Here is a 23,888-nt window from a genome sequence, read left to right as displayed (position 1 = left end):
TAGTGTCCAGAGCATGGAGGCACTATAGGAGACAGGCCAGTACATCAGGAGATGTGAAGGAGGCCATAGGAGGGCAACAACCCAGCAGCAGGACAGCTACCTCCACCTTTGTGCATGTATGAGCACTGCCTGAGCCCTGCAAAATGACCAACAGCAGGCCACAAATGTGCATGTGTCCATTCAAACGGTCAGAAACAGACTCCATGAGGGTGGTTTGAGGGCCTGCCGTCCACAGGGGGGGGGGGGGGTTGTGCTTACAGCTCAACACCATGCAGGAGGTTTGGCATTTGCCAGAGAACACCAAGATTGGCAAATTCACAACTGGCCCCTGTACTCTTCACAGATGAAAGCAGGTTCACACTGAGCACGTGTGACAGACGTGACAGAGTGTGGAGATGCTGTGGAGAACGTTCTGCTGCCAGCAACATCCTCCAGCATGACCGGTTTGGTGGTGGGTCAGTAATGGTGTGGAGTGGCATTTCTTTGGGGAGCCGCACAGCCCTCCATGTGCTTGCCAGAGGTAGCCTCACTGCCATTAGGTACCGCGATGAGGAAGAGGAAGGCATTGATGCTATGGACTTGGCCCACCCGTTCCCCAGACCTGAATCCGATTGAGCACATCTGGGACATCATGTCTCGCTCCATCCGCCAATGCCATGTTGCACCACAGACTGTCCAGGAGTTGGCTGATGCTTTAGTCCAGGTCTGGGAGGACATCCTTCAGGAGACCATCTGCCACCTCATCAGGAGCATGCCCAGGCATTGTAGGGAGGTCATATGGGCATGTGGAGGCCACACACACACACTACTGAGCCTCATTTTGACTTGTTTTAATGACATTATATCAAAGTTGGTTTAGCCTGTAGTGTGATTTTCCACTTTGATTTTGAGCGTGACTCCATATCCAGACCTCCATGGGTTGATAAATTTGATTTCCATTGATCATTTTTGTGTGATTTTTGTTGTCAGCCCATTCAACAGTGTTAAGACGAAAGTATTTCATACGATTAGTTCATTCATTTATTCAGATGTAGGATTTCTTATATTTTGAGCAGTGTATGTATCTATAGATCAGACGCTGCTTACAATACAATGGACCATTGAAAACACTGATTCTGAAACAATTTTTCCTTAAATTCAGTGCAGGACAGCTAGCCTTGGATCTTAAGATGCATCAGTGCATGAAGGTTGTTTGATAGCGTCTGAACTCTAATCAGTTACGGTACACCTCTTCATTGATTTGAAATGCATAAATTGTGTGGAATATATTCTGAAAAGAAGTTAGATATAAAGTAGGGTTGGGATATACTTAGACTTTTTATCACTGTATCATCATGTCTATATGAACGTGCTGAGCGACTTAAACATTTCTTTAACCTCTTGCCGCAAATGGACGTTCAGGCAGGAGCAGTCAAGCCGCAGAAACACTTATCAATGCTATGTTATGGCATAGCATTGAACAGTATGAAAGATCAATGTAATGCATGCTATAGTCCCCTATGGGGGCTATGACATTGCAAAAAAAAAAAAAAAAAAGTAAATAAAGATGATTGGTTCAGATAGTTTGTCTTTTGTCTCCAGACCAATGAGACCTTTCAGACAATGAGTTAAATAGTTGTGATAGCAGTTTTGCCGTTTACTTATTATACTGTGATTGTCATCTGCATGAAAATAATATTGGTTTAAATATTAGAAAAGGCTCTCTGCTAGTGATGAGGTACTTTGCTTCAACACATGAAAAAGATTCCTGATCTGTTGAAACTAACTATCCTGGTAACCATACAGGTAAATTGTCGGAATAGGTTTAAGAACTGTAATTCCTTTTGAATTTATATTTTATCTGCCTTGTTTCCTTATGGTCTCAATGAGACTTTTGAAAATACTCAATGCTATTGCTTTATGTTTTTATTCATTTCCAAGTATAGTATTTTATTGTAGTGGTCTGTTTTTAGATAGTGTGTAATGTGCTATTAGTTCTATGTGCAATATGTGTAGGTCATATGCTACACTGAGTCTCAGTAGCACTGCATCTACAGTCAACGTTGCCTATTGTTTTTTTACTTCTTCAAAAGAGTTTGAACAGCACATCTTAAAACCCAAGTCTGCTGCTTGTGAGTATCCTCGTTGTTGCATTATGACTAGAGATGAGCGAACTTTTCAAAAATTCGATTCGGACTATTCACAGAATTTTTCCCAAAAATTAGTTTCGATCCAAATTTATTTGCGTTAAATCTACATTAAAAACGGCTATTTCTAGCCTACAGAGAGCCTCAATAGGGGTATAGAACACTTTGCTGTGTTCTAACACGCATATGGAGTGTGCTGGGGTAGTGAAATTATACTGTTATTCAGAATAACATGCAGATTACTGGCATCTTTTTTAGAATCACTGCCGCAGAGCGGCACAATGACCGAGCCTGGAGGTGGCATCAGTATGAGGAGACCATATAGTGGCTGAATGACACGGCGTGGAGGTGTTGGCAGCATGAGGAGACTATATAGTGGCTGAATGACACAGCTTGGATGAGGCTGAAGCATGAGGAGACCATATAGTGGCTGAATGACACTGCGTGGAGGTGTTGGCAGCATGAGGAGACCATATAGTGGCTGAATGACAGCATGGAGGTGTTGGCAGCATGAGGAGACCATATAGTGGCTGAATGACACAGCTTGGATGAGGCTGAAGCATGAGGAGACCATATAGTGGCTGAATGGTACAGCTTGGATGAGGCTGAAGCATGAGGAGACCATATAGTGGCTTAATGACACAGCGTGGAGGTTTTGGTAGCATGAGGAGACCATATAGTGGGTGAATGACACAGCGTGGAGTTGTTGGCAGCATGAGGACACCATATAGTGGCTGAATAACACAGCTCGGATGAGGCTGAAGCATGAGGAGACCATATAGTGGCTGAATGACACAGCGTGGAGGTGTTGGCAGCATGAGGAGGCCATATAGTGGCTGAATGACACAGCGTGGAGGTGTTGGCAGCATGGGGAGACCATAAAGTGGCTGAATGACACAGCTTGAATGAGGCTGAAGCATGAGGACACCATATAGTGGCTGAATGACACAGCGTGGAGGAGTTGGCAGCATGAGGAGACCATATAGTGGATGAATGGCACAACCAGGAGTTGGCAGCAGCATGAGTAGACACAAGGCCTTCACAATCCCTAAGATTAACCCCTTAAGGACCAGGCCCATTTTGTCCTTAAGGACCAGACCAATTTTATTATTGCATTTTCGTTTTTTCCTCCTCGCCTTCTAAAAATCAGAACTCTCTTATATTTCCACCCACAGACCCCTATGAGGGCTTGTTTTTTGCGTCACCAATTGTACTTTGTAATTACATCGCTTGTTTTACCATAAAGTGTACGGCACAACCAAACAAATATTATTTATGTGGGAAAATTTAAAAGAAAACCGCAATTTAGAAAATTTTGGAAGGTTTTGTTTTCACGCAGTACACTTTCTGGTAAAAATGACATGTTTTCTTTATTCTGTGGGTAAATATGATTAAAATAATACCCCTGTTATATGCTTTTCTATAATTGTACCGCTTAAAAAAAAAAATCTCAAACCATTTTAAATAAATTTGTATGTTTGAAATTGCCCTATTTTGACCACCTATAACTTTCTAATTTTTCCCTATATGGGGCAATATAAGGGCTCATTTTTTGTACCATGATCTGTAGTTTTTAGCACTGCCACTTTTGCTTAGGTTTTACTTTTTATACATTTTTTATAAAAAAAAAATTTGGGAATAAAATGTATTGGATAAGTAACAATATATTTTAATAGTTCAGAATTTTACGTGATACCAAATAGGTGAATTTATTATTTCTTTTACGCTTTTTTGGGGTAAAATGGGAAAAAATTAAGTTTTTACTTTATTGGGAGGGGATTTTTCCCTTTTTTTTACTTTTTTATTTTACACTATTTTACTTTTTTTTAAACACTTTTTATGTCCCCATAGGGGACTATTCATAGCAATCATTTGATTGCTAATACTGTTCAGTGCTATGTATAGGATATAACACTGATCAGTATTATCGGTGATCTTCTGCTCTGGTCTGCTCGATCTCAGACCAGAGCAGAAGACCCCGGGAGACAGCCGGAGCCAGGTGAGGAGACCTCCGGCTGCCATGCTGGATGATCGGATCGATCCAATCATCCATTCAAAGTACTGCACTGCCACAGATGCCGTGATCTGTATTGATCACGGCATCTGAGGGGTTAATGGCGTACATCAGCGCAATCGCGAATGTCCGCCATTACCGGTGGGTCCCTGGCTGCTGATAGCAGCCGGGACCTGCCGCGCATGTTGCGAGCACCGCTCCGGTGCTTGCGATCATGTCGGCTTGTAAATGTATGTCATGGTGCATTAAGTACCACTTCACCATGACGTACATTTGTCATTAAGGGGTTAAAAGATGAATTCAGAAATTTATACCAAAGATTTTGGATAGCTAGTGCTACCTACCATAACATTTTTATACCCAGGCCCAGCAGCAGTATCAGTAAACCATATATTGCCTGAATTACACAGCCTGGAGTTGGCTAAAGCATGAGAACACACCAGGGCTTCACAATCCCCCCCAAAAAAGACAAGAATTTTTTTAATTTAAAATGTAGATTTTGGATAGCTAGTGCTACCTACCATAACAAATTTTTTATTAGCAGGCCCAGCAGCAGTATCAGTAAACCATATATTGCCTGAATGACACAGCCTGGAGTTGGCTGAAGCATGAGGAGACCATTGAAATGTATGATTTTTTTATTTAAATTTAAGAAATTAATGATTGAAATTGAGGACGCGGTGGAGGAAGAGGAGGCAGAGTCGCACACTGTACCAGGACCAACGGGCTGACAGAGTGGAGCAGGAAACAGCATGAGTACACAAGAGGGGTTCACAACCCCTAAAATTAAAAGGTGAATGTTGAAATCTCTATTGGAGATGCATGTTAGGTAGTGCTAAATATCCAAAAATGTAAGGCTCAAGCCCAGAAGCATCAGTAAGCCAAGTAGTTGCTGAAAGACACAGTCAGGAAAAGGCATCAGCAGTACACAAGAGGATGTCATAACCCCTAAGATTGAAAGATCAATGTTGAAATCTCAATTAAGCATGTATGTAAGCTAGTGCAAAACATCCAAAAATGTAAAGCCCAAGCCCTGAAGCATCAGTAAGCCAAGTAGTTCCTGAAAAACATAGGAGCAGTCAGGAGCAGGCATTAGCAGTACCCAAGAGGGTTTCATAAGCCATTACATTGAAAGATCAATGTTGAAATTTCTATTAAGCATGTATTTAGCTAGTGCTAAACATCAAAAAATGTAAGGGCCAAGCCCAGAAGCATCAGTAAGCCAAGTAGTTCCTGAAACACACAGTCAGGAGCAGGCATCAGCAGTACCCAATAGGGTTTCATAACCCCTTACATCGAAAGAGCAATGTTGAAATTTCTATTAAGCATGTATTTAGCTCGTGCTAAACATCCTAAAATTTAAGGCTCAAGCTCAGAGGCATCAGTAAGCCAAATAGTCCTGAAACACACAGTCAGGAGCAGGCATCAGCAGTACACCAGAGGGTTTCATAACACCTTACATTGAAAGATCAATCTTGAAATCTCAATTAAGCATTTATGTTAGCTAGTGCTACCAGAGCATATTTGGAGTTAATATCCTACTATCAGAAAGCGATACATTGGCTGAATGACACAGCCTGGAGGTGGGGAAAGCATAAGGAGCCCATGTAGTGTCTGAATGGTACAGCCTGAAAGTGACTGAAGCATGAAGAGACCATTGAAATACAAGAATTTTAAATAGAAATCTAAGATTTTTCTATTGAAATTGAGGAATTTGAAATGGAACTTTTAACTCCCAAGTTTTAGTGGCCCGGGCCCCGGCCCTGGCGTGTGGGTACAAATGACCGAATCTAGCAAGGAGTCCCATGTCACATATCAGCACAATGACACAGCCTGGAGGTGGCATCAGTAGGAGGAGACCATATAGTGTCTGAATGGCGCAGCCTGGAGTTGGCTGAAGCATGAGGAGACCCCAGGGCTTAACAAAAATTGTCAGAATACCACCTGACATTCAAAATAATAAAATGATAGATACGTTCTCTGAAGAAGAGGATCCTTCATTAGATGACAATATAAGTATTGTGTGTTCCAGTGACATTACCTCATCAAGGAACAGGAAAACATGATACAACTTAAATCTGCAACTGAAGAACCACATCAAAGAATGAACAACTTAAAGCCTACTGGAACTGAGAAACTTCAAAATGTTAAATCTACCACCTGGGATAGTAAGTAAATTCCAACAGCCAGTGGTCAGTATCCACAGTTCCCTGCTTCTGCTAGTCCTTGGCAATATTCATTTTATTACTGGTCTGGTATCAACATGGCAATAATTCTGGGAGAGTATATATTTCCTGAATGACACAGCCTGGAGTTTGCAGAAGCATAAGGAGACAAAATAGTGGCTGAACGAAACAGATTGGAGGTGGCAGCTGAAGCATCAGGAGTCCTGAAAGTGACCCGGTGACAGAGTGGTGCGGTGGATGGCAATACCAGTACCTGGTGATGAAAGTCACTGGAATGTTTGTAACTGGGGAGCAGTGGCTTAAATCTGTTTGGCACTATCCATATTTGTGCAGTGTTGGTGTAGCACCATGTTCAATCTTCTCTGATGCATCTGGCATTGGTGGGTCGAAATCCTGGCTGATCCATGCCTGATTAATCTCCACAAAGGTCAGTCTCTCTACATTTTTTGTGGACAGACAAGTTCTCCTTGGGGTGACTATGACTGCAGCACCAGCAACTTAGACAGGAGCGCATTCAGCTTCTGCGCCGTTTGATGAGTGGAAGCATACTGTTGTATCTTGGACATGGCTTTGCGGATTAATTGTTGGCAGAATGGCTGACTAAAAGTGGGAGTAGCAGGAGCATCTGGAGCGACAGGAGGGTATGACACACAGCTCCCTTCGGCTGAGATGGTGGAGCCTTGGCTGGCTGAAGGAGGGAGCGGGTGACCACTGGGTGATGCAGCAGGCTGGACCACTACATCGAAGCCACGGTTCTCCCAGGCTGCTTTATGGTGGTGTAGCATGTGTTAATGCAGGGCCGTGGTGCTAACATTGGGACCCTGGCCATGCTTCACCTTCTGCCGACATATCTTGCATGTGGCTACGTGAACCTCCTCCGGATGCTTGATGAAAAACTGCCACACCGCAGTAGCTGATTTTCCCACCAACAGTCCGCACTAATTGACTGCTACTGCCGCTGTCTCCAGGAACCCCTGTTCCACTACCTCCCAGAAAGGTAGGCTGCCGCGAAGCAGGTAGTCTCCCCCGGGCACGTATGGCTCCAGAATTTCCACTTCTGCCACCATGCTGACTGCCAACCATGCTACCGCCTTGCTGGCTCAACTGCTCCCTCATGGGCCACCTGCAACTCTCTTCTCCTCATGATAGATGAAGCCCCTTCGGCACCCAGCTCCCAATTGCGATTGGCTTCATCATCATCATCGAGTTGTGTCTGCACGTCACTGATGTCCTCCTCAGGTTCCTCAAAAGTGTTTGCTTCAGGACCCTGAACCCTGGCAAGACCGCCTCCCACATCAATCTACTCATCACTACTTGCCCGCCTAGTGGAGGAAGTGGCGCATGTCTCCCCCCCTTCTTGGCTAGGCAGTAGCTGCTGACTGTCCTCTATTAGATCGTCCTCAGTGAATAGTGGAGCTGAACCCAAAGCATAAGATACTTCTGTAGGAGAGGGAACAGCATAGGACAGAGGCAATGGGAGGACAGGGACTGCTCCCGGGCCATGCAAACTGAGGGTTGTGTCTGAGGAACCCAATGATTGTTGACTGGGGGTGTCAGATGTCACTTGCAATGAAGTGGATGACCGTGTTAACCAATCGACGACGGCAGATGGGTTGCTGGTCGAGACACGGACGCTAACTGATAATGGGAGCTCAGGCCTTTCGCTGCAACTCCTGCTGCCACTCGCCCCTAGTCTGCTGCGACCTCTGCCTGAAGGATTTAGGTCTCTCCTCTGTGCACGTCCTGGCACTTCTCTGCCTGACATACTTAGTGCATATATGAGGGTAGTACAATATGCTTCACTACTCTTAAAACAGTATTTGACTAGAACAACAGCAGGTGATTACTTCTGGCTGTCCTTTTACAGTATGTAGGCCCTTGACAGATTAACAGGTACAAAATGGTACACTACTTAGATGTACATATGCGGTATGCACTGACGAGGGCAGAAAAATGTGCTATAATACACATTAAAACTCTGTATTTTTGTAAAACACCAGCCGATGAGTACTAGTGCTTGGACTTTCACAGTATGTAGGCCCTTGATAGATTAACAGGTACAAAATGGTAAACTACTTAGATGTACGTATGCGGTATGCACGCAGAAAAATGCACTACAGTACACTTGAAAAATGTATTTACATGAAACAACAGCCAGTGATTATTTTCCCTTGGCCTTTCACTGTATGTCGGCTTGTTACAGATTAACAGGTACAAAAATGTGCATTACTTAGATGTAGGTATGTGGTTTGCACGTATGAGGGCAAAAAAATGCACTACAGTACACTTGGAAAACGTATTTTCATAAAACACAAGCCTGTGATTACTTTTGCTGGGATTTCCCAGTATTTAGACTTGTTACTATTCACTATCTTGACTGGACTTGGACTAGTTTTCCCTGGTTTATTTTCTACCTTGCAGCTTTGACTTACACTACAGGTGAAGGGGTTAACTTGCAGTAGAAGTGTGGTTGCAGGACTAGGCCTCAGGCCTCCTTCTGGATCACACAGACAAACTCTTCAGCTTTTCACTTCACTGTACCTCAGCATGCACTGGACTAGAACTCACTAGCTGAACCCTGACCTCACTATATAAGGGGGGCTGTTTAGAGACATCCCATTGGTCACCAACAAGCCACCTGTTCACCTTGCATACTCCCCTTGAAAACAAAGGCTCCTTAGCAACACAGATTCAAGGCAACAGTGCATATAAAATACATTATATTAACTATGGTATAACAATACATTAGTAATACAATCCTTAATATAATAAAGAGAGTTCTAGGGAGAGGGGACCCATGATGGACATTGAGCTGGACCTGCCAGACAGGATGGGCAGAAGTACAGAGGAATACATGACTCTGTACTGGGTCACCACACAATCCTGAATAAACATGCACTAACCCCACACAGGTATACATTGGTATTAGTTTACCTTACAGTCAATATTCAATTGGTGATGATCTCATTCTTCTAGAATAACAAGTCAATAACTATTACCACTACAGTTGCCTTCTGTATGTGAAGCTCAGAATTCTTTGACTTCAAAGGAAATTGCAAGGGGCATGTAGGCAATAATGAGAATAGATAATGCAGCCACTTAGGAAGGAGCAAATCAAATACCTCATCATATTTAATATATCTATATATATATAAAACTCAACGTGTGTGTGTGTGTATGTATGTATGTATGTGTGTATGTTCCAGCATCATGTCCAAACGGCTAAAGATATTAACATGAAACTTGGCACACATGTTACTTATATGTCAACAACAAACATAGGATAGATGATTTAACCCTTACTCACCCCCATTTGCCAGGGGCGGGTTTATGTTTAAAGTCCCATACAAGTCAATGGGAAATATGTTACTCTATAACTTCCAAACGGCTTGAGATATTTCGATAATACTTGGTCACATGTTACTTATATATCCACTTAAAATATAGGATAGATAATTTAACCCTTAACTACCCCCATTTGTGAGGGTCAGGGTTATTGTTCCCATGCAAATCAATGGGAAATGTATGTTCCCACATAACTTCCGTACGGCTGGAGATATTTCAATACCTGGTACACATATTACGGGTCGGGATAGGAGGTCAGGATAGGAGGTCGGGATCGGAGGACGAGATAGGAGGTCGGGATAGGAGTACGGGATGGGAGGTCGGGATAGGAGGTCGGGATAGGAGGTCGAGATAGGAGGACGGGAAAGAAGGACAGGATAGGAGGACGGGAAAGGAGGACGGGAAAGGAGGACGGGATAGGAGGACGGGATAGGAGGACGGGATAGGAGGACGGGATAGGAGGTCGGGATTGGAGGACGGGATAGGAGGTCGGGATAGGAGGTCGAGATATGAGGTCGGGATAGGAGGACGGGATAGGAGGACAGGATAGGAGGACGGAATAGGAGGACGGGATAGGAGGTCGGGATAGGAGGTCGGGATAGGAGGTCAGGATATGATGACGGGATAGGAGGTCGGGATATGAAGTCAAAAGCTTCCTCCTTTGTTTATTTTCCTCCCCAACAAGGATTAGGAAGGAAAAACCGGGCAACGCCGGGTACTCAGCTAGTCTATATATATAAAACTCAACGTGTGTGTGTATGTTCCAGCATCATGTCCAAACGGCTAAAGATATTAACATGGAACTTGGCACACATGTTACTTATGTCAACAACAAACATAGGATAGGTGATTTAACCCTTACTCATCCCCATTTGCCAGGGGTGGGGTTTATGTTTAAAGTCCCATACAAGTCAATGGGAAATATATGTTACTGCATAACTTCCAAACGGCTGGAGATATTTCGATACTACCTGGTCACATGTTACTTATATGTCCACTTAAAATTTAGGATAGTTAATTTAACCCTTAACTACCCCCATTTGTGAGGGTCGGGTTTTTTGTTTTAAGTCACATGCAAATCAATGGGAAATGTATGTTCCCACATAACTTCCGGACAGCTGGAGATATTTCAATACCTGGTACACATATTACGGGTCGGGATAGGAGGTCAGGATAGGAGGTCGGGATTGGAGGACGAGATAGGAGGACGGGATAGGAGGTCGTGATAGGTGGACGGGATAGGAGGTTGGGTTAGATGGACTGGATAGGAGGTCGGGATGGGAGGTCGGGATATGATGATGGGATAGGAGGTCGGGATATGGGGTTGGGTTATGACAACAATATAGGAGAACGGGATATGAAGCCAAAAGCTTCCTCCTTTGTTTATTTTCCTCCCCAACAAGGATTAGGAGGGGAAAACGGTGCAACACCGGGTACTCAGCTAGTTTATAATATAACACTAGACTGAACCAAAGCTGGCATAATATGCAATATTACAGAAGTTCCTGGTGTTATTAGGATCAATACATTTATACTGAAACTGCAATGTATACAAATCTATGATATAGGGCCTCATTTACTAAGCTGAAACCGACCAGTTTTGTCAGGTTATTTTGGCGCAGAGTGTCTGCGACATGTCTGCGCAAGTCTGCGCCAGTGTGCGACAGTGTGCAGCAGGAAAATCTGACAAACCCGACATTGCACTGTGAAAAGTCGAAAAAGGAGCGTGGTCAGTCGCACAGGGGACGTGGTCGGCCAAAAATGGGTGTGGTTTCACAACCCAACCTATTTACTATTGAATTCACAGAAAATCCTGTGGCTAAATGGCTGGACATTTCCACCTAGAAAAAGCTGGTCAGAAAATTTTCCCGACTTGTAAATCTGTGATCCCCATAATAAAAAAGGTGGAATCCTGCAAGTCTGAAACAACATTTTCCACTAGTAAAAACCTGACATTCTTAGTAAATGAGGCCAATAATGTACATTTACAGTTGTGGAAGATTTGATTTTCTTTCTTTACCTTTGCATACATTGTAGCATTATAGCAGTTGAGCAAACCTTTTAAAGCTTGGCGGGCTCGCAGCACTTTTCGAAAAAGTTAGGTTTAATCTGCAATACAATAAGCCACAAAAGACATGTATAACACTGCATGAGAGCTTTAAAGCCTTGTATAGTGTTAGGGTCACCTGGGAATGCATTTAAGTAGTTTTAAAGTGGTTAAAGAGGTACTCCACTGGAAAACTTTTTTTTTTAATCAACTGGTGCCAGAAAGTCAAACAGATTTGTAAACTACTTCTATTAAAAATCTTAATCCTTCCAGTACTTATCAGCTGTTGTTATGATGCACAGAAAGTTCTTTTCTTTTTGAATTTCCCTTCTGTCTGACCACAGTGCTCTCTGCTGACACCTCTGTCCATTTTAGGAACTGTCCAGAGCAGGATACGCTTTCTTTGGGGATTTGCACCTACTCTGGACAGTTCCTAAAATGGACATAGGTGTCAGCAGAGGGCACTGTGGTCAGACAGAAAGGAAATTTAAAAAAGAAAAGAACTTCCTGTGGTTAAAACAGCATTTGATAAGTACTGGAAGGATTAAGAATTTTTTTTATAGAAGTCATTTACAAATCTGTTTAGCTTTCTGGCACCAGTTGATTAATTTTAATTTTTCTTTCCAGTGGAGTACCCCTTTAATGCCAAAGTTACAGTGAAATGCGGTAACCCATGTTAACTAACAACTTGTTTAAAAATACACTGCACTTGTGGATTTAGTATGCATTTTAAAATTAAAATAAAGGTGCATGATGTACCGTATCTCTTTTTTTTTGGCAGATGCCTGCTGGTGTTAAAATGCACAAGGAGGTATCGGTAGATGCAATGGCTTTTTCCAAGTGTTCCAAAAATTCTCCCTTTACAGGAGTTGCAACAGGATTGGTGTACCAAATGGTGAAGAAGAAATAGAATTTGTATGAAAAGCCAAAATTAAAAAATATCCCTTTTTTGGGGGGATCATGGTTGTGTATGTGTAGTGCTGGCTGATAGTTAAAGCAGGAAGAGTTGTGAAATGCTGGTAGTTACATTATCCAGCAGACAGCAGGCAGTGGTAGACAAGTGGTAGTTGTAGTAGCCAGCAGACAGCAGGGTTGGTGCATTAGTGCTTGTTGTAGCCAGCGGACAGCAGGCAGTGATGGACTAGTGATACTTTTAGCCAGGACTTGAAATGTTGCCCCATGTGCTGATGTAGAGCCACAAACCCTGAACTTAGACCCTGGCTATGCCTTACTCTCTTTTTGCAGAGGCAATAAAAATAACAAAACAATTCCACATGGCAGAATTCTGCAAAGAGATACACCACTGCCCCTCTTCTGGAAGACTTTTTTTTTTCAAGCCTGCCAATGCAGCAGCATAGCTGTCACCTGCTTTTGAGCTAATCATTCCAGCAGGCATAAGTCTGATACATTTGACAGATGTTCTCATCCTTTCCTGGCTCCGCTTTTCATTGCTGATACCATCACCATTAAACTCCTCCTCATCATCCCCAGCACTCCTCTTAACATGAATTAAGCCCCATGCTCACCTTCACCATATCCACCATGATGGCTTACAATATTACCACCACCATAGCTACTACCACCAGTTCTACTAGTGCTTTATGCTCTGCCACAGCTTCTACCTACACCAACTCAGCAACACACTTATGGCTGATGCTATCCTTTTGATAAAGTGGCTACTTATTTAGTACCACCTCTGCTTTTTGTGTCTTTAATAATTTATTAACCTATTATTTCATACTGGCTGTATTTTAAATGATTTGCATTGAGATGCCCCTTCCTACTTTAATCATTGTCCAAAAACATTGGCTGAAACCCATATTTGGTGGACCAGTGGTGCATAAGACATCTCAGATTATCCAGTGGACATGCCTGCTGATATACATTATAGTCTCATGGTCCTAATATGGTCTCCAATGGCAGTAATACAGTGTCTCTTGGTCCAAGTAGTAAAAATAATGTTTTTAGTTTTTAGTTTGTGCTATTTTAGATACAGAAAACTCCAAGTATGGAACATTCAACCTTGAATCTAAGACACATGGTTGTGGTCAAGGCTATGGACACTAATAGTGTGCAATTATATTAGTAGAGATAGGTGTGGTTTCAGATATTTTTTAAGAAAATGTCAGGACATTTTAAGAACAACCTTTATTGAATGAAGTGAACACATTTTAGATTGCCCTAGAGCAACATCTGTAAAAACCCTCAATAATATCTACCACTCAACAGTTAATCTAAATAAACACAACTTAACAAAGATAGTGTTCACTGTACCGGTAAGTAACAAACAAAAGCATTTAATCCTTAAGAACAACGCCAAGCAGGCAATTTTATGATATCTTGCAAACATTAAAAACGTCATTAAGCTTCTAATTTGTATTCATAAAAGGGATATTTATAACCCTCTTTCTTGGGGAAGATCTTGCAAAACTGTAGTTACAGCGAATCAAAAAGAGATAGATGTCTCTTCTTCTAGGCTGACCTAAGAGTGCACACACCATTAATTCTGAAATAGAAGCGATCAATCAAGAAAATTCTAATTCTTCTCACCTTGCCAATGTGTCTTGTGTATTTTATTCTCCGCAGAAAAGTCTCTACTACTCCAGCGACAACCTTTAATTATTGCAAAAGAGCTTTTACTAAATTATGCTTTATCAACAGGGCTTTCACTGCACAAAAACAATAGAGAAATCAGTGTCAAGGTCAATGGAAACAAGAGAAAAAAAATATTGTTCAAGGAAAAGTTACAATAGTAAATGCCTTCCAATGTTCATCAATGTAGTAAAAGTATTTGTATAATGTGTTACTACCATATTTTTGTTCACATGGATTGAATGGGGAATAAATAATAGCAAGAAATAATATAATTAGAGATGAGCGAATGGAATATGAAGAATTCGAATTTGTTATGAATTTCATGAAAAATTCAATTCACAATGAATGCGAATATTGCCACGATTCTATCGCGTGGATCATTTCATTAAACTCCATTTAGTACGGTCCAGGCTCCAGGCCATCTAAAATGGCGGACATGGGGCAAGGAACTCTAGGAAGGCGGGAACAAGGGTAGGCAGGATGACCCTAAATCACATGTAGGATGCAACCTATCAGCAGCCAGCCACCCCTGTGATGTCACAGTCCTATATAATCAGCAGCCATATTCCGGCTAGTCACTTCATCCTTTCACTGTAGAGAGATAGGACTGTCAGCGCTTTATGTGTTACACAACTCTGTGTCTTTGTTCCACAACAAATGGTCTGCTGGTTATACTAGTCTGTAGATAGTATAATACCCAGCAGTCCATTCCTAATAGTCTTTGAGAGAGTGTGATTTTAGGTTTAGTACACAGCAACTGTGTGCTGCAGCACTGTTGTGTAATGCTGGTGTGTAAAAATATGTTTTTTAAGTGTACTGTAGCGCATTTTTCTGCCCTCATAAGCGCATACTACATATGTAAATCTAAATAGTGTACTATTTTGTACCTGTTAATCTGTCAAGGGCCTAGATACTGTGAAAGGTCAGGCAAAAGTAATCAACAGCTGTTTTTTTAAGCGTACTGTAGTACATTTTTCTGCACTCTTTGTTCACCAACAAATGGTCTGCTGGTTATACTAGTCTGTAGACTGTATAATACATACCCAGCAGTCCATTCCTAATAGTCTGTGTGAGAGTGCAATTTTGGGTTTAGTACACAGCGACTGCGTGCTGCAGCACTGTTGTGTACTGCTGGTGTTGTGCACAAATACTTATTTAAGCATACTGTAGCGCATTTTGCTGCCCTCATAAGTGCATACCACATACTTACATCTAAATAGTGTACCATTTTGTACCTGTTAATCTGTCAAGGGACTAGATACTGTGAAAGGACAGCCAAAAGTACACACCTGCTGCTGTTCTAGACAAATACTGTTTTAAGCGTATTGTACTCCCCTCATATATGCACTAAGTATGTCAGGCAGAGAAGTGCCAGGACATGTACAGAGGAGTGGCCTAAATTCATCAGGAGCAGGCAGTGGTCGCAGCAGACTAGGGGCAAGTGGCAGCAGGAGTCGTAGAGGCCTGATCTCCTGGTATCAGCTAGCAGTCAGGTCTCGACCAGCTGCCGTCATTGATTGGTGTCAGGATTCGGCAGGCTGGAGGTGGATCCTCTGTGTCAGAGAGGGATTGGCGTGGACCGAGCCGGCGGACCGGTTCTAAGTTGCTACTGGTATTCACCAGAGCCCGCCGCAAAGCGGGATGGTATTGCAGCGGCGGTAGCAATCAGGTCGTATCCACCGGCAAAGGCTCAACCTCACTGACTGCTGAGATAGGCGCGGCACAAGGGATTAGGCAAGAGCAAGGTCGGATGTAGCAGAAGGTCAGGGCAGGCAGCAAGGATCGTAGTCAGGGGCAACGGCAAGAGGTCTGGAACACTGGCTTGGGATACACAAGGAAACGCTTTCACTGGCACGATGGCAACAAGATCCGGCAAGGAAGTGAAGGGGAAGTGAGGTTAAATAGACAGGGAGCAGGTGGAGGCTAATAGACTGATTGGGCCAGGCACCAATCACTGGTGCACTGGCCCTTTAAATCTTAGAGAGCTGGCGCGCGCACGCCCTAGAGAGCGGAGCCGCGCGCGCCAGAACGTGACAGCCGGGGACCGGGACGGGTAAGTGGCTTGGGATGCGATTCGCGGGCGCGTCCTGCTATGCGAATCGCATCCCCATCGTGAATGTCAGTGCAGCGCTCCCGGTCAGCGGGTTTGACCGGGGCGCTGCAGAGAGGAGAACGCCGCGAGCACTCCGGGGAGGAGCAGGGACCTGGAGCGCTCGGCGTAACACTTGGTTAACACAGTCTTTCACTTCATCACAAGTGACATCTGATATCCCCAGTCAACAGTCGGTGGGTTCCTCAGACACAATCCTCAGTTGGCATGGCCCGGGAGCAGTCCCTGTCCTCCCATTGCCTCTGTCCTATGCTGTTCCCTCCCCTAAAGAAGTATCTTATGCTGTAGGTTCAGCTCCACTATTCAGTGAGGACGATCTAATAGAGGACAGTCAGCAGCTACTGCACAGCCAAGAAGTTGAGGAGACATCCACCGCTTCCTCCGCTAGGCGGGCAAGTAGTGATAAGGAGAGTGATGTGGGAGGCGGTGTTGCCAGCGTTCAGGGTCCTGAAGCAGACAGTGTTAAGGAACCTGAGGAGGACATCAGTGATGTGCAGACACTTTTTGATGATGATGATGTCGATCGCAATGGGGAGCCGGGTGCAGAAGGGGCTTCATCATCATCAGAAGAAGAGGGTTGCAGGTTGCCCGTGAGGCAGCAGCTGAGCCAGCAAGGTGTTAGCATAGTTGGCAGTCAGCATGGTGGCAGAAGTGGAAATTCTGGAGTCAAACGTGCCTGGGGGAGACTACCTGCTTCACGGAATCCTACCTTCCCAGAAGGTAGTGGAACAGGGGTTTCTGGAGACGGTGGCAGTAGCAGTCAATTAGTGTGCACTGTTGGTGGGAAAATCAGCTACTTGGCGATGTGGCAGTTTTTCTTCAAGCATCCAGAGGAGGTTAACATATCCACATGCAAGATGTGTTGGCAGAAGGTGAAGCGTCAACATATGCTGCGCCACCATAAAGCAGCCTGGGAGAACTGTGGCTCTGTTGTTGTGGTCCAGCCTGCTGCATCGCTCAGTAGCACGCCGCTCCCTCTTTCAGCCAGACAAAGCTCCACCACCTCAGCCAAAGGGAGCTTTGTGTCATACTTTCCTTCTGTGGCTCCAGATGCTCCTGCTCCTCCTACTTTTAGTCAGTCATTCCACCAACAATCCATCGGCGAAGCCATGTCCAAGAGACAACAGTATGCGCCCACTCGGTTCAAAAGTTGACTGTGCTCCGGTCCAAGTTGCTGGTGCTGCGGTTCCTCCCTTTTCAAGTGGTGGACTCTGCACCTTTCAGAGAACTGATGGCTTGTGCCGAGCCGAGGTGAATTGTCCCAAGCCGTTATTTCTTTGAGAAAAAGGCAGTACCAGCCCTGCACAATTTTGTGGAAGAGAAGGTGGGCAATTCCTTGAGCCTATCGGTGTGTACCAAAATGCACAGCAGAGCTGACATCTGGAGCTGTAAGTATGGTCAGGGACAATACATGTCTTTTACGGCTCACTGGATGAATGTGGCTCCTGCACAGCCACAACACCAACTTGGACAGGTCCCGCCGCTTCCTTCTCCATGTTCTCAGGCCGTTGGTCCTGTGACAGTGTGCGACTTCGCCTCCTCATCCTCCACTGTGTCCTCCGCCTCCACTGCACAGACAAGTCTCAGTGCTCAAGCTGTTCTTCACATGGTTTGCCTTGGCAAACAGAGTCACACAGGGGAGGAACTGCTAAAAGTCATTCATAAAGAAATCGGAGCATGGCTTACTCCACGAAAACTGGAAATGGAAGGCTGAGCCATGCCCCTGCATGGCATGCATGTTCAATCTGGTTGTCAAGCGGTTCCTGAAGTATTTCCCCCCATTTGTAGGACATCCTAACAATGGGAAAGAAACTTTGTATGCACTTCAGTCACTCGTACACCGCAAAGCACACCCTCCTTGAGTTGCAGCGTCAGAACGGTATCCCCCAACATAGTCTGATTTGCAGCGTTGCCACTCATTGGAATTACACCCTCCATATGTTGGATCGACTATACAAACAGAGAAAAGCTATTACCGATTTCTTGATGATCCAAGCGGATAGGGGGACTCCCCAGTGTAAATTCAATGTCAACCAGTGGCAGCTCATACGTGACACTTGCCGGGGAAGCCACATTGTTAGTCAATCGCCAGGATTACAGGATGAACAACATCATTCCACTGCTTCATTTCCTAAAACACGTGTTGGAAAGGATGGCTGGTCAGGGCAATGGAGATGAGTTGCCTACATCTCATGGCCACATGAGCCCTGTGGGGGTTGAACTGGAGGAGGAGGAGGAGGGGGAGGGGCACAGTGGATCACAGTTTAGGTTTCGCAAAATGTTTTTTTTTAATAGTCATCTGACAGGAGAGGAGGAGCAGGAAAAGCCAGAGGAGCTAGAGGGTTATTAAGGAGGTGAGACAGAGGACCCAAACACACCGTGGCAGTGGAGATGGAGGCAGGGATTCCCTCCGAGTCACTTGCACAAATGGCACGAGGCATGCTCACTTGCTTGGGAAGAGATCGGAAAATTGTGACCATTCAGCAGCGGGCTGACTTCTGGCTCTCCACCTTATTGGACCTTCGCTACCGCCACAAAATGTTTTTTTTTTTTTTTTTTTACACCCACTGAGAGGTAAGACAAACTGACCTACTACAGAGACATCCTACATAGTCAGTTGGCCGATGGGGTGGTAGGAGCAGCCCGAGTCTACAGTCGCTGATGAGTACCTTTCTTCACCTGCATAGTGAAGCAACTCATCAGCAACAGGTAGACCTGGAGCAGGATGAAGCAAAAATGAGGAAAATCCGGCTCTCAGGACTGGATAAAAATAGTAGCTTTAATGAATCATATTAAAATCCAAAGTAGAAAAAAAGAATGAGGTAAAAGCACAAACAAAATGCACCAACACGTTTCGACTTGTTAACAAGTCTTAATCAGGATCATGATTAAGACTTGTTAACAAGTCGAAACGCGTTGGTGCGTTTCGTTTGTGCTTTTACCTCATTCTTTTTTTCTACTTTGGATTTTAATATGATTCATTAAAGCTACTATTTTTATCCAGTCCTGGGAGCCGGATTTTCCTCATTTTTGCTTCATCCTTTGTACCTGGGAACACGGCCCTTGCTCATTCCGTGGCTTCCGCTGGAAGGTGTGCTGAGTTCATTGTGATCTGGGTCTGCATGCTGCTTATGGTGAGCTGAACCTTTACCTATACTTTTTTAGACCTGGAGCAGGACCTGAACCAGCAGGTGGTGGCATACCTCGACATGCCCATGCCAACACACCTTGAAGATCCGCTGGACTTCTGGGCAGCCAAACTTGATTTGTGGCCACAACTAGCAGAGTTTGCACTGGAAAAGCCGTCCTGCCTGGCCAGTAGTGTGCCATCAGAGTGGGTGTTTAGTATGGCGGGGCCATAGTCAGCCCAAGGAGAATTAGTCTGTCCAAGAAAAAGGTCAAGAGACTGACCTTTGTAAATATGAATCAAGCATAGATTAGCTAGGATTTTCCCCCACCAATGCCTGATGCATCAGAGTAGATGACCATGATGCCACGCCAACACTTCACAAATATGTATAGTGCCACACAGATTTAAGACGCTGTTCCCCAGTTACAAACATTCCTCCCCATCAGACCTTTTTTCACCCACCTTCGTCACTGAGTACTGGTATTGCCACTTTCAGGACTCCTGATGCTGTTGCTTCCACCTCCAGGCTGTCTTATTCTGCCACCATATGGTCTCTTCATGCTGCCGCCAACTCCAGGCTCTGCCATTCAGCCACTATACGGTCTTCTCATCTGCCGCTAACTCCAGGCTGTGCCATTTAACCACTATGGGGGACATTCATAAAAGTGTTTACCCGTTTTCTTTTCTTATATTTGTCGCTTAAAAGTCACAGTTGTGACTACACATTTTTCTTTGCGACAATCCTTCTTCAGAGCGAGAAAAGCAAAAATAATTTCAGCTTTTGTAAGCAACTTTCACAAATCAGCTTACGTTAGTTAGAGATTAATAAAATGCAAATGTCGCAGAAAAGTCACAATAAAGTAAAAGTTTGCTTACATTTACTCCAGGAAAATCCTGGCCTAGGTTTTTAATCTTTTTTGGACTTTAGCGATCCAAAAAAGTGAGATACCTTATTTATAAAAAAATTTTAGTGTACCATTTAAAAATAATAATACAAAAGATACAGTAGTGATGGAAAAAAATTGTATTTAACGAAATTTATCTTTTTTATAACAACATTTTTATTCATTTTTAAACGGGGATCAATTTATGTGGGCGGTTAAGGAACTAAAAATCTAGCCGACAATAATAAAAATGTAGTGTGTGTGTGTGTGTTTTTCACTTAATTTTTTTTTTTTAGGTAGTACTACTAGTCCCAGCATGGAACACACTGATCCATGATTGGAGTAGTAGTTCCTGTACTAATAGACAGATCGCCCGTTGCGATCCTCCTGTATAATGTATAGATGCGGGCGGCCGCGCATCTATACATTATACAGGAGAATCACAGAGTGACACTCGCTGTGATCTGTCTATTAATGCAGGTACTACAATTCCCAGCATGGAGCAGAGTGTGCTCCATGTTGGGAGCAGTAGTACCTGCAGTAAGGGCCAGATCACAGCGGATGTCACTCCTCCTGACACCCGCTGCGATCCTCCTGTTGTGAATGTCGGGATCAGCTGTTCTCAGGGCTACAGAGCCGGGAGAACAGCTGATGCTGAGCCGTAGGTATACATCGTATATCTACTGCCCAGCAATAACTTACAGTGAGCTTCAATGTGTATACAGTATACACAATGCTGGCTCACTTAATCCCTTGTTGAGCTGTGTGCTAAGCCAGCCCGGCAAGGAAAGAGTTAACTTACACTGCTGGACAGTGTAGGTTAACCCTTTGGGCAGTATACAATATATACAGCTATCTATAGATAGCTGTATATAGTGTATACAGAAAATGAAGAAGTCCCCTTACCTCCGTCCAGTCCCTGTGTGGCTCCGCCCCCTAGTGATGACATCATTAGGGCGGAGCTACAACGGGATCCAGGCTGGTAAGTCTGAAGCTCTGTTAACATTGTCCGTTTTGGATAATGTGAACAGACCCTTCTGCCAGTGTCTTCCCAGACAGGGAGACTCCAGTTGTTGCTAAACTAAAAACCCCAGCATGCCCAGACAGCCAAAGGCTGTTTGGGCATGATGGGAGTTGTAGTTTTGCACCAATTGGATGCTCCCTGTTTAGGTAGACATTGCATTATGGGCGCTCTCCCCTGCGGAGAGCGCAAAAAATGTCCTAACCCATTTTTTTGGTGTTTTTTTTTCCTTCTCATTTCGGGTCCGTGTATACAGAGGATTATTGTGGATTTGATGGATTACAACGGATGAACTAGATTTTTTTTATTTTAATAAAATGGTTAACGAGGGCTGTGGGGGAGTGTTCTTTAAAATAAAATAATTTTTCCAATGTGTTGTATATTTTTTTAATTGAATATTCAGGCTTAGTTATGTAGGCTGTCTAATAGATGGAATTAATTACTAAGTCAGGGCTTAGCGTTAGCCCCAAAAACAGCCAGCACTAACCCCTAATTATTACCCCGGTACTCACCACCACAGGGGTGCCGGGAAGAGCCGGTACCAACAGGCCTGGAGCGTAAAAAATGGCACTCCTAGGCGGTAACAGGCTGGCGTTATTTAGGCTGGGGAGGGCCAGTAACAATGGTCCTCGCCCACCCTGGTAACGTCAGACTGTTGCTGCTTTGTTGGTATCTGGCTGATACTGAATATACAGGGAACCCTATGCCTTTTTTTTCTTCATAAATAAATAAAATAAAAAAACGTATAGGGTTCCCCGTATTTTCATTCTCAGCCAGATACCAACCAAGCCGCAACAGCCTGACGTTACCAGGGTGGGCGAGGACCATTGTTACTGGCCCTCCCCAGCCTAAATAAGGCCAGCCTGTTATCGCCTAGGCCTAGGCCTAGGCGCCATTTTTGACGCTCCAGGCCTGTTGGCACTGGCTCTTCCTGGCACCCCTGTGGCGGTGGGTACCGGGGTAATAATTGGGGGTTAGCGCTAGCTGTTTTTGGGGCTAACGCTAAGCCCTGGAATATTAATGGATTCCATCTATTAGACAGCCTCCATTACTGAGCCTGAAAATTCAATAAAAAAAAAAAACACAACACATTGGAAAAATTATTATATTTACAAAAACACTCCCCCACAGCCCTCGTTAACCATTTTATTAAAATTAAAAAAATTCAGCTCATCCGTCGTAATCCATCGAATCCACAGTAATCGTCTGCATACACGGATCTGAAACGAGAAGAAACAAAACACAAAAAATGGGTTAGGACATTTTTTGCGCTCTCCGCAGGGGAAAGCGCCAATAATGCAATGTCTACCTAAACAGGGAGCATCCAATTGGTGCAAAACTACAACTCCCAGCATGCCCAGACAGCCTTTGGCTGTCTGGGCATGCGGGGAGTTGTAGTTTAGCAACAACTGGAGTCTCCCTGTCTGGGAAGACACTGGCAAAAGGGTCTGTTCACAATATTCAAAACGGACAATGTTAACAGTGCTTCAGACTTACCAGCCTGGATCCCGTTGTAGCTCCACCCCCTAATGATGTCATCACTAGGGGCGGTGCTACACTGACCGGGTGGGCTCAGGAACGAGGGTGCTAACGGGATCTCCTTTTCTGTATACACTATATACAGATATCTATAGATAGCTGTATATACTGCCCAAAGGGGCTATAGGAGCAGGTAGTCCTGTCAGTCTGGTGACAGGATTCTCGGCTCCTGTATAGTATACACTGGTACACTATGCACCCCTGTATAGTATACGGCCGGGGGAGGTGAGTAGTGATGCTGTACATCACTCCTCATCTCCTTACACTCTGCGGACCAGGCGCTCAGCATCCGACCCACAGAGTGGTACCTGAAGACAGTGAGAAAACTGCCACAGGGGACAAAACTGGCTATTTCCACACACCAGGAAAAACGCCAGAAAAACTGCCAAAATGCAAGGAAAATTTGTGGCAATTTTCCTGGCAGTTTTTCCTGGCGTTTTTGCTTGTGGGAAAAAAATCTCTGTGGAAATATAACATTACTAAAATACCTCACCTACTTTTGCTTACCTGTGGCAGATTTCAAGATTTTGCTTACGCGCGACAAATTTATTAAGGCAGTGCAACATAATAATAAATTTGTCGCACGTAAGCAAAACGGCAGTCGAAAAAAATAACTAAAAACAAGAGGACTAAAGCAAGGTTTTATAAATGTCCCCCTATATGTTCTACACATGCTGCCGCCAACTCCAGGCTGTGCCATTCAGCCACTATATGGTCTCCTCATCTGCTGCCAACTCCAGGCTGTGCTATTCAGCCACTATATGGTTTACTGATGCTGCTGGGCCTGAGACATTAGCTACAAATTTTTATGGTAGCACTAGCTACCATAAATCTTCAATTAAAATTATAAATTAATCTTTTAATCTTAGGGATTGTGAGGTCCTATAATCT

At 44.1% G+C, this 23,888-nt stretch overlaps 1 long non-coding RNA gene across 1 annotated transcript in view; it reads right to left on the bottom strand.

Moving 5' to 3' along the window:
* Positions 1-14,288: 14,288 nt before the first annotated feature.
* The window catches only part of LOC130366935 (uncharacterized), a 30,187-nt gene continuing 20,587 nt past the window's right edge, over positions 14,289-23,888 (bottom strand). Inside the window, exons 2-3 of the long non-coding RNA XR_008892005.1 lie at positions 20,016-20,197; positions 14,289-14,387 (exon numbers count right to left, since the gene is read on the bottom strand). This is a non-coding gene — a long non-coding RNA (uncharacterized LOC130366935). The remainder of the gene's footprint in view (positions 14,388-20,015; positions 20,198-23,888) is intronic.

Source organism: Hyla sarda, chromosome 4, assembly GCF_029499605.1.
Source record: "Hyla sarda isolate aHylSar1 chromosome 4, aHylSar1.hap1, whole genome shotgun sequence".
Taxonomy (NCBI): Eukaryota; Metazoa; Chordata; class Amphibia; order Anura; family Hylidae; genus Hyla; species Hyla sarda.
The sequence above is the reverse complement of the archived record's forward strand: the minus strand, read 5'-3'. Positions and strand labels throughout refer to the sequence as shown.